This window comes from Schistocerca cancellata, chromosome 4 (genome assembly GCF_023864275.1).
Source record: "Schistocerca cancellata isolate TAMUIC-IGC-003103 chromosome 4, iqSchCanc2.1, whole genome shotgun sequence".
NCBI classification, from domain to species: Eukaryota; Metazoa; Arthropoda; class Insecta; order Orthoptera; family Acrididae; genus Schistocerca; species Schistocerca cancellata.
The window spans coordinates 522,214,646-522,226,550 of record NC_064629.1 but is presented as its reverse complement, the minus strand read 5'-3'; the positions used below and the strand labels follow the sequence as shown (position 1 = coordinate 522,226,550).

The following is an 11,905-nucleotide window of genomic DNA, read 5'->3' as shown; positions in this document are numbered from 1 at the left end:
CGCACCTACGCCTGCTTTGCGCTTTAAGAAGGCGTGTATGCTGCAAAATTACTTCTCTCGCTTGCTCGCTTGTCCCTTACCGCCATCAATAGCCACGACAACTTGTAGAAAATGGAATAAAAATTCACTTGTCACTCGCTAAAATCGTGTTTAATACTCGCACTGGCTTGAATGTTCACAACATAATGCTTCGAACCCTACAGAATGTTCATTGGCTGCCGGAGAACGCATGACGTAGATATGCAGAACGATCCTAGATTCGACCGCAACAGTTCATGACTCCAGTCAAGTACCTGTTTTACAAGAGTGATTTTCTGGACAAAATCGACAACTCGTTGTGGGCGCGCGTCACTTACTTGCGTGCGAAGTGCCGTTCACACGATCGACTTTTTCGTCTCAGTATACTCCTCGTGCCAAGTGATTCTACTGTAGCGCCGATGGCGTTTTATTCCTGGGCTGAGTCTCACCGGTGACGGGTAGTCGTTTCTTTCCAGACATCAGCACGAAAACTGCGTGTATGTGTGAACTGTTTACCTTGCAGTTTGGCACCCGATTCATGAAATTGTGGTTGTGAGGGACTATCCTTTTTACGAAAAAATCGAAGTATGTAGAATAGAGGAACAAGGAATGATAACATAGTTTATGTTTCACGAAAGTGAATGTTCTTGACAAAGGTCGAATTGAAAATTTTCCAAACTCCAGAAATATGTCGTCCAAACATTGCAAAATGTCTACATTTATGTACTTGAGAATATATACACACACGTCACCAAAAGTTTTGCAGCACCCCATTATTTCGAAATTCATTGCACAGAAAACGAAAACTGACTCTAAGGCATGTGTATGTATCTATTTGCAATGTGTTCCGATCCTCAAATTATATATATATATATATATATATATATATATATATATATATATATATATATATATATGCAAGAGCAAAGTAGTCTGTTTCCCACGGGGAGTTTTTCACAGCACTCCAGAGCAACGTCAATACACAGTGGAACGTATCGATGAGATCATCAAGCTAGCCTTGGTCTAAATTTTCCCATTCTTCAATGGTGATTCTGAATAACTCGCGCAGAATACGTAGTCGTCGTCGACGTCCAGAAACAGCTCGTTTCAATCGATCCCACACGTGTTTTATTGCATTCATGTCCAGGGAAGATGCAGATCACTCCATTCTGGTGATCCTAGTTTGCTGAAGGAACGTGTTCACATGAACAGCACAGGAATTACGTGAGTTATCATCCGTCTATATGAAACTGTCACCAAAATATTGGATATATCGTCCCACTACTTGTTGCAGAATCTCATCCCCGTACCGTAGAACAGTGATATTGCCATCAACATCCACGAGAGTTATATGGTGGCCCCGTGTGATGCCATCCTAGAACATCTCTCCTCCACCACCTTGTTGCACACGTGGGACATAGTACTGGAGGCGTTCGGTATTATCGGAATTTCTCCGAACACGTTGTCTACGATTATCAGAGTACAAACACATCCAAGCTTCGCCTCTAAACAACACCCGCACCAATTGTGAGGCGTCCATCCAGCATGATTTATTGCCCTTTTATAAAGAAGTCCATGGTGTTGTGCTGTACGAGTGGTGCTCGTCATGGTCGTCGGGAATGGAGTTTCGCATCATGCAATCGTCACCTAATAGTTTGATACGATGCATAACGTCCGGTAGCCTCTTCGAACGTACAATTCGGATCCGGAGCACTCAGACCACGGGTCCTTTGAGTAAAAAGCCATAGATATCAATCATGCTGTGCACCAGTAAAATGTGGACGACCTGAGTGGCGTAAGTGCTCAACGCTACCTGTCGACTGAAACCGATTCCATATCCGCAGCACATCACTTTGACTTCTGTGCACATGTAGAGCAACTTGCGTTGTTGACAAGTCTTCTGCTCGTAACATGATGATACGGACTCGATCATTCTTCGCGATTGTCCTTCGTGGTATGATGGATGCTCACTCTACTATTCTGCAGACGTCTTTAATGTGTTCCTACTGATACTTTACTTTCGAAAGAAATACTGCAGTCAATTCGAATGCGACATTCTATCCATAGGTAGCGCTCATGGAAGTTCATAAACAACGGCAAGGGATACCTTCCGATAGATACAGGAACAGTCACAATAGCAACACACCTGCACGACGTATCAGGGTGGTCCTTACTTTTTTGATATATATACACTTACAAACACGTTAAACAATATTTACAGCTCAGTAAAGAGCGCCTTTTTACGTTTTACTTTGTATCTTGTTTTCTTTCTATGTGCTAAGTTACATTGAAAACTATTTTCCTCGTTAAATAGTTCTAATTTTCATTACGGAACATTCATATTTACGAACAATGTAGGCTTTTTCTTCATCCAGGTATTAGTATTGTAAAATGTGAATACCAATATCTCTTCGCTTTCAGATGTATCGTCCTTGTGGGAGAACATCAGGAGGAAAAATACGAGGCCCTTGTGCAAACTTTGCGGTGTGTCACGAAATCGAAGCAAATAACAAAATAAAGATTACAAAGACACATAAGCACAGACTCCATTACTACAATACGAGTGAACTCGAGAATAGGTTAATTTAAGATGTTAGTAGACAACGACACAGTCCACTACTTCTGCGCATGCACTGTCTTAGGTACCGAATACTCAATATTTTGGAACTTTATATTCAGCAAAGTCAAATAATCATTGTTGTCATTGTCCCATCCACGATGCATAACTCAACAACACGATGCGCATGATTACTGACTTCCCCTGTTAAGCAATATCTACTCACCACAGATTCGCAGAACTGAGATCCTGCTTAGAGATTATCACAATATACAGGAGAGTAAGGAACTACCCATTCATCACGACATACCTGTCTTACGAAGAAATAGGTTTCGTTCGAGACATATGCAACTACTGTGCGTTGAACATTTAGCTACAAGAAACACCAAAGTAAGAGAGCACTGGAACAAGATCTGTCAGCACATCGGAAATTAGCGAGAACAGGAATGGGTCTGTAACTGTGCTACTGTGAATGTCGAACTTGACGGGAAACTGTGGGTCAAATTAAATAGAATCCACACTGGATGTGATCGGTGCTCCGACCCACTCTGTCAATGCGGCACTGTGGAGTCTCCGAGTTGTGATTGTGGTGCACTGAAACGATGTATCAGTCATATAAGAGAGGAGTGCATCCTACGATGCTATAAGGGCACGTGCATTGATTTTATCAATGCCAATGCCACAGCAGGGGAATGGATTAGAAACCTAGATATTTGTATTTAATCGATTTATTTTCGTTTTATGTAATGACATTCATTACATATTAGATGAATGTGCTACATGTGTGCACCAAACGAACGATGAAGAACTGGAAAATTATCCCGTGATGAACACTTAATTGTACCCACACGGTGAGATAATTGTTACTTAAAGTCACCTGAGCACCTTTTATGTTCGACCAAAAATTTTTTCTACAGTATCGCCCACCATAACCCGAGTCACCAACTGGTATCAACCACTGGCGGCGGAACACAGAAAGCCTATGCGAACGGCCGACAACGAACCCACAGAAGACTTGACCAGCTCCCGTCCAATATTCCCTGACAGGCGGTTGGAGCAGGGGCTACAAACATGGTCTGCGGCACAGGCGGCCGAGAACCAGCAGAATACAGACAAAGCCAGTTCCCGACCGGCACTCCCTGCCAGGCGATGTATGCATCGACTTCCGCCCACTGTCATGGAGGTAAAGAAGGACTGCAAAGGAGTACTGCAGGGCCTCAAAACACTGGACGACAGCTGTCTTCACTGCGAGGGTTGCAGGAGACAACAATGTGCGAATACAACTCTCAAATGTCGAAGACCTCCGGAAGATCACAAGCGAGGCGGCAGAGCTCTCGCTTTCTTTCTGCACTTAGACTGCTGGCCCAGACAATTTCAACAAAGCGATCTTCATAGGTTTCTCAGAGCGTGACCTCCAAACAGATTCCCTGGAAGACATCGGATTTGGTGAGCACACAGTGACATGCATCAAATCTACCTAGATGAAGAGAGAGTCACCTTCACTCCCGGTGGTCTCCAACTACAATCAGAAAAACAAGAAGGTCTCTTCAGTGAAGAAAGTGGAGGACACTCAGTTTACCGTCACAGGTCTACGGAATAAGAAAGGCTCACCCCAGTGATTCTGCTGCAAAGGGATGGGACATGTGACACGTCTCTGTACCTTCCCCGAAGCATGCGTGAAACGCGCAGCTGAACACGCGAGCGCAAAATGCCCGCTACCTAAGACGCACCCTCCCAAGTGCAAGAACTGCGTTGGCCCGCACGTCGTGAACTACTTTTTTTTTCCTTTATTGGAATTTTAATCACCTGATACAGGCGGGCTGGCAGCAGCATATTACGCTGCTCTTCAGCCTTAAGTGGAATAATAACATGACACATAGGTGAGACAGACTATACAGTAAAAACGGCGGGCAAAAAAAGGAGATACAAAAAACAATAAACAAGAAGCCGTTCACGCTGGACGCGAAAAAACAGTAACACTTGGGGACACTGCGCACAGAACACAGATGACGGCGACGGCACACGTGAACAGTTGAGGCGCGACGGTGACAGAACACTAAACACAAATCGAGGCACACACACAAAACACAGATGGCGATGATCTCCGGCGCGCGGAAGTCCACTGAGCGTGTACGAGTCCGGGGACCTGCCAAGAGTGGAGGAGGAGGAGGAGGAGGAGGAGGAGGGGAATGGGAGAGGGGAGAGAAGAGAGAAGAGATGCCATGGGCAGAGGAGAGAGGGGGAGGGAGGAAGGGGGAGGGGAAGCCCAGGGGAAGAGGGGAGGAGGAAGGGGGGAGAGGAAAGAGAAGGGAAGGGAAGGGAGGGAGGGTGCCTAAAGGAAAGGACACAGGAAGTGGGGGGAGGGTCAAAGTTGATAGGAGGGGTAGATGGAGGGGAGGAGGGCATCATCAGGGAGGGGGAGCTGGCGGAAGCCACCTTGGGAGAGGGTAAGGAGGGTGGAGAGATGGAGACCGGGTGGGACATGGGAATACAGGCGCGGCAGTGGGCGGGGGTGGGAGAGGATCGGGGAGACGAGCGGGTGAGGAGGATCAAGTTTACGGGAGGTGTACAGGATCCGTAGCCTTTCAAGGAAAAGGAGGAGGTGGGGAAAGGGGATGAGATCATACAGGATCCGTGTGGGGGAGGGGAGACGGATGCGATAGGCAAGGCAGAGAGCATGGCGTTCAAGGATTTGGAGGGATTTATAAAAGGTAGGGGGGCCGGAGATCCAGGCTGGATGGGCGTAACAAAGGATAGGGCGGATGAGGGATTTATAGGTGTGGAGGATTGTGGAGGGGTCCAGACCCCACGTACGGCCGGAAAGGAGCTTGAGGAGACGGAGGCGGGAACGTGCCTTGGCTTGGATTGTCCGGAGATGGGGAGTCCAGGAGAGGCGACGGTCGAGGGTGACGCCAAGGTACTTAAGGGTGGGAGTGAGGGCGATAGGACGGCCATAGACGGTGAGATAGAAATCAAGGAGGCGGAAGGAAGGGGTGGTTTTGCCTACAATGATCGCCTGGGTTTTGGAGGGATTGACCTTTAGCAACCACTGGTTGCACCAAGCAGTGAACCGGTCAAGATGGGATTGGAGAAGGTGTTGGGAGCGTTGCAGGGTGGGGGCAAGGGCAAGGAAGGCGGTGTCATCGGCAAACTGGAGAAGGTGGACGGGGGGTGACGGCGGCGGCATGTCCGCCGTGTACAAAAGGTACAGAAGGGGGGAGAGGACGGAGCCTTGGGGCACACCGGCGGAGGGGAAAAAGGTGTAGGAATCTGTGTTATGGATGGTGACATAGGAAGGACGGCGGGAGAGAAAGGAACCGATCAGACGGACGTAGTTAATGGGAAGGGCGAAGGTGTGGAGCTTGAAGAGGAGACCGGAATGCCATACGCGGTCATAAGCGCGTTCGAGGTCAAGGGAGAGGAAGATTGCGGAGCGACGGGAATTTAGCTGGTCGGAAAGGAGATGAGTGAGGTGAAGGAGAAGATCGTCAGAAGAGAAGGACGGCCGAAAGCCACACTGGGTAACGGGAAGGAGGCGGTGCTGGTGGAGATGCTGGTGGATGCGTCGGGTGAGGATAGATTCCAGGACCTTGCTGAAGACGTCGTGAACTACTGTGAACGTCAAATATTTAACTCTTCGGTTGGCGCGCCTTTCATACTTCCATGAGTGGGCGCGTTGCGCCTTTTTCACCGCAATTAGCATTACGTTTTTAACCAAAGGAAAAATAATCGTTATACAGGGTGGTCCACTCATCGTGACCAGGCCAAATATCGCAAGAAATAAGCGTCAAACGAAAAAACTACAAAGAACGAAACTTGTCTAGCTTGAAGGGGGAAACCAGATGGCGTTATGGTTGGCCCGCTAGATGTTTTAGCTGGGCCACTTTTTTCGCTTTGTGATAGATGGCGCTGTAATAGTCACAAACATGTTGCTCAAAATTTTAGATGAACAGTTGGTAACAGGTAGGTTTTTTAAATTAAAATACAGAACGTAGGTACGTTTGAATATTTTATTTCGGTTGTTCCAATGTGTTACATGTACCTTTGTGAACTTATCATTTCTGAGAACGCATGCTGTTACAGCGTGATTACCTGTAAATACCACATTAATGCAATAAATGCTCAAAATTATGTCCGTCAACCTCCATGCATTTGGCAATACGTGTAACGACATTCCTCTCAACAGCGACCAGTTCGCCTTCCCTAATGTTCGCACATGCATTGACAATGCGCTGACGCATGTTTTCAGGCGTTGTCGGTGGATCACGATAGCAAATATCCTTCAAATTTCCCCACGGAAAGAAATCCTGGGAAGTCAGATCCGGTGAATGTGCGGGCCATGCTTCGGTGCTTCGACGACCAATCCGCATGTCATGAAATATGCTATTCAGTACCGCTTCAACCGCACGCGAGCTATGTGCCGGACATCCATCATGCAGGAAGTACATCACCATTCTGTCATGCAGTGAAACATCTTGTAGTAACATCGGTAGAACATTACGTAGGAAATCAGCATACATTGCACCATTTAGATTGTCATCTATAAAATGAGGGCCAATTATCCTTCCTCCCATAATGCCACACCATACATTAACCCGCCAAAGTCGCTGATGTTCCACTTGTCGCAGCCATAGTGGATTTTCCGTTGTCCAATAGTGCATATTATGCCGGTTTACGTTACCGCTGTTGGTGAATGATGCTTCGTCGCTAAATAGAACGCGTGCAAAATATCTGTTATCGTCCCGTAATTTCTCTTGTGCCCAGTGGCAGAACTGTACACGACGTTCAAAGTCGTCGCCATGCAATTCCTGGTGCGTAGAAATATGCTACGGGTCCAATCGATGTTGATGTAGCATTCTCAACATCGACGTTTTTGAGATTCCCGATTCTCGTGTAATTTGTCTGCTACTGATGTGCGGATTAGACGCGACAGCAGCTAAAACACCTACTCGGGCATCATCATTTGTTGCAGGTCGTGGTTGACGTTTCACATATGGCTGAACACTTCCTGTTTCCTTAAATAATGTAACTATCCGGCGAACAGTCCGGACATTTGGATGATGTCGTCCAGGATATCGAGTAGCATACATAGCACACACCCGTTGGGCATTTTGATCACAATAGCCATACATCAACACGATATCGACCTTTTCCACAATTGGTAAACGGTCCATTTTAACACGGGTTATGTATCACGAAGCAAATACCGTCCTCAGTGGTAGAATGTTACGTGATACCACGTACTTATACGTTTGTGACTATTACAGCGCCATCTATCACAAAGCGAAGAAAGTGGCCCAACTAAAAAATTCATATTTCTTTACGTACTACACGAATTTGTAATAAAAATGGGGGTTCCTATTAAAAAAAAAACGCAGTTGATATCCGTTTGAACTATCGCAGCGCCATCTAGCGGGCCAACCATAGTGCCATCTGGTTTCTCCCTTCACGCTAGACGAGTTTCGTTCTTTGTAGTTTTTTTCTTTTGATGCTTATTTCGTGAGATATTTGGCCCGGTCACTATCAATGGACCACCCTGTATAATCGCCAGTTAAATTTTATTGGGGAAAACATAACGTAACATTACATGGCTCTATAAAAATAATCTTTTATTTATTTGTTGCCTTCACAATTGTCTATTATTGCCATTGTAATTTATAACAAGGCGATATTCTTTATTGCCTTAATGGTTATTTTAATTATATCACTTCACTGCACTGATTCACGTGAAAACAAAGTAACAAGGGAACACATTATGAAATGGAGCATTCATAGACTCCCATCCCTGTTTATGATTGTGGATAAATTAGTCAACTTCCATCTGCAGCTCACTTTCACATTGCACACATTTTGTATCTATGACACTATGTTTCTTTCATACATTTTTCTTGCATTTCATATATACTGTTTTGGTTCCGTTGTTTTTATGCCTGCCACATATGTAATAAATTCCAGGTTTTGCTGGCTCCTTGGCCTCCTTTCTTCGTGTCTATACTTTGTCAAGAAGGAGTGAATATCCTTGGGAAGTGTCTCAAGTAATGCTCGTTGATTCAAATGTTCTTCCATTAGGTCCAGAGCAAGATGTTTCAAAAAAATTCGTCTTCTTTCTTTATTATCAGAATTGTTGAATTTGAAAATAATGTTTGCATTTATCCCAGCAGTATCTAGATGTCTGTAGAAAAGTGCCAGTGGCCATTGTCACGTTATTCTGGAAGTACTGTAGGATTAGCACATCTGATCTACAGTGTCTACTCCTCCTTTGGTAGCATTGTAGTCCAAATTCACTCTAGATTTCTTAGTCTCTTGATCTATTTCATTGGTGCTTTGCATTGTCGATAAAAAATTACAGAGTTGTTCTTTTTAGGAACAGTCGAGACCATACAAAAATCGTCTTGAAAACCGAAGAGACATGACTGGACTTCTCGGGTTTTATTTGCTTGGAATTCTTGTGGTATTTCCTTCTTATTTTTTTTTTCGTGGTTTCCAAGAAAGTCAAACCTTTGCCGAGAGATTTTCAGCCAGAGGGTAACTTCTTTAGTAATTGTCAGCCGTAAGATTTCTGTTTGTCTTCTCAGTTGGTGTCACTAATCTTTGCACAATGTCATCAGGCTTGTTAGACTTCAGGTAGGGTGCTGGCATCTGCTTGCCACAGTAAATTTCAAAGTTCAGGTTGTAAAATGTGTTGGCATCACACAAGGCATAAATATTGATCCCATATTTTCCAGGCTTATTAGGGATCAGCGTCCTGTGAAAGGATGCAACATCTCGTCAATAGTGCTAACCCGCTGGCGTTGTAGTGAGCAAGGCAGTTGTTGACAAACTCTTGATGGAAGTCCCGAATAGGTGATAGTTTGTCAGTATGTTTTCTTTCATTCCGGGAACCAGGTCGTCGAACCTAAGAGTTCGAAGCAGAAAGCGAAAGTGCTTATAGCTGAAGAAAGCTCGTAAAATAATCATTCCTGTACCATCTGCATCCCACAGTTCATAGCAATTCGTGTGTCCTCCTTTCTTTATACCTATTAGATATAATGCACTTAAAAGAGCCTTTATCTCTGATTTTGTGGTGCCTCTGCAGTCTCGTTCTCTTGAATATTGTACTTCAGCTCTTTTACTATTCTGGATGTATCGGTTTGTATTTTCCACGATGTTGCCAATCATCCCATCAGTAATAAATAGGTAAAATGTATCAATTTCTATTTTCGTAATTTCAGCACCTAGCAAAACTCATACGATGTTCTTGGCCTTGGTTTTAGAAAAAGAAGGAAGTGGTTCACTTATCCAAATAGTTTCATTATCTTTTCCTACGTAAAATCGATAAACATCTGTTTGTTGTCTCACCTCTTCAACCAGGTGGTCATCTGTTTCCTCTGTTGATTGTTCAGAGTCACTGCCGTAGTTTTTTCTTCAATAACTTCCTCTTCCGACTCAGATTCACATGAATCTGACAATTCTTGTAATTCTTCTTCTGACAATTCTCGCAATACTTTCTCATAGTCTTCAGGACGGCCGGCCGGAGTGGCCGAGCGGTTCTAGGCGCTACAGTCTGGAACCGCGCGACCATGCCTCGGGCATGGATGTGTGTGATGTGCTTAGGTTAGTTAGGTTTAAGTAGTTCTAAGTTCTAGGGGGCTGATGATCTCAGAAGTTAAGTCCCATAGTGCTCAGAGCCATTTCTTCAGGACGTACAATTAGACCGTGCCTGTCAAATGCCCTCTTTTTCTCCATTTCCACGCTTTTATGAGACCTAATGAAACACATGTTTTTATAAAGGTAATACATTGTAGGAAATCAGTATCCAAGATTGTAAAAAGTAATGAAAACTGCATATGGGAACTTCGACTCGATTCGAATATTCATTCTATACTAATATAAAAGAAAGATTGCCTTGAGGCGAAAAAAAACACAAGTAAAGAAAATACTTACATCACAAGGCTCTTAGCGGCAAACACACCGCAAACCAACACTCACGTTTCAAATAACAATAGCGGCCAAACTGCTGAAAGGATGAGTCGCACAAAAGTAGTAAGTGGTGACATATGTTGAGAATAACAAATACGTATCTGGACGTGGACGCAACTGCAACGCTATCTGTGATACTAACAGAAAACTATATCTTGCTGCTAACTGCCGTAGGCGCTCCCACCCGAAGGTTAAGGCCGTGGTAGCCCGCCAACCCAGAGTCCCACTCGATTGGAAGGTCGACAGTCCCATCCGACGTCCGCGACCAGGCGCACAGACGACGGCCAGGCTGATCAACTGCTGAAGAACCTAACACATCACAGTGTAAATTAAAATTACTGTTTGAAGATATGCTGATAATGAAGTTCTTATTATTTCCATGCAGAGAAACAGCACAAAATACGAGAGTTTACGATTGAATCTTACCTCGTGCCCTTTGCGTTGTTCCTCTTCCAGTCAGAAGGATTTGCTGATCTTTTAAGGCCTTTCCCTTTCAGAACGGATCGTACACGTATTCTATCATTAACATCCATGACTATGAAGGAAGTGACAAAGCCATCTTGACATTTTATCCAAAAAAGAACTTCATAAACTTTCTCGACGCACTCACAAGCAAGCCCAGCCAAGAAAAATGGCTACGCAACAACGGAAGAAACTGCCACACATAGGCTCAAAATCAACGTTCATGAAGTAATAAGCTGGGAAAGCAGCGTTTTTCAGACAAAATACGTAAGGGGTACATAGTGAGTTTTACATCTTCAAACGTTCGTAGATAATTGCGCTTGCTAAGGTTATACTACGTTCTTCTATTTTATCGAGCAACGGACCACTCAGTTTTGCTTTGCAACCAGAAGTAGATACACCGACTTTTCCACATATAGCCTATTTACCGGGTACGTTTTAGGGCAGAGAAGAACCAGTTTTCTCTTGTTTTGAGGGCCTAATCGATAGACGACAGCATAGAGAAGAAAATAGTGGCAACAACTTATTCTCAAAAAATAGTAGATTTACCACACTTTTCTTCTGGACGCCTCAAATAGAGAAACTTTTATTAACTATAATTTTTTCAACAGTGAAAGCGTCAGATTTACTTAAAGAGGATAACAACTTTCGCCGTTTTTTGGAAGTATAAAGTAAAAAGGTGTTTAACCTCACCCACTTATTTCTAATATTGTCAAAAAATTAGTAACCCAATCCTCTCTTTTAACTATTACGTTTAGAGTAGGCCTGCACATCTGTTCGAGTGCTTCTTGTCGCGCGACCTTGTCTCCCGCACATACCAGAACTTTTACACTCGAAACAAGCCATAAATTTCCGTTTAACAGTTCATATTAGTCATTTGGACCTACAACTTCCTACTAAATTGGAAAT

General features: G+C 44.2%; 1 protein-coding gene across 1 annotated transcript in view; it reads left to right on the top strand.

Annotated features, from left to right (window-relative positions):
- The window catches only part of LOC126184306 (sodium channel protein Nach-like), a 63,354-nt gene that overhangs the window by 46,149 nt on the left and 5,300 nt on the right, over positions 1-11,905 (top strand). The gene's annotated exons all lie outside the window — the stretch shown is intronic.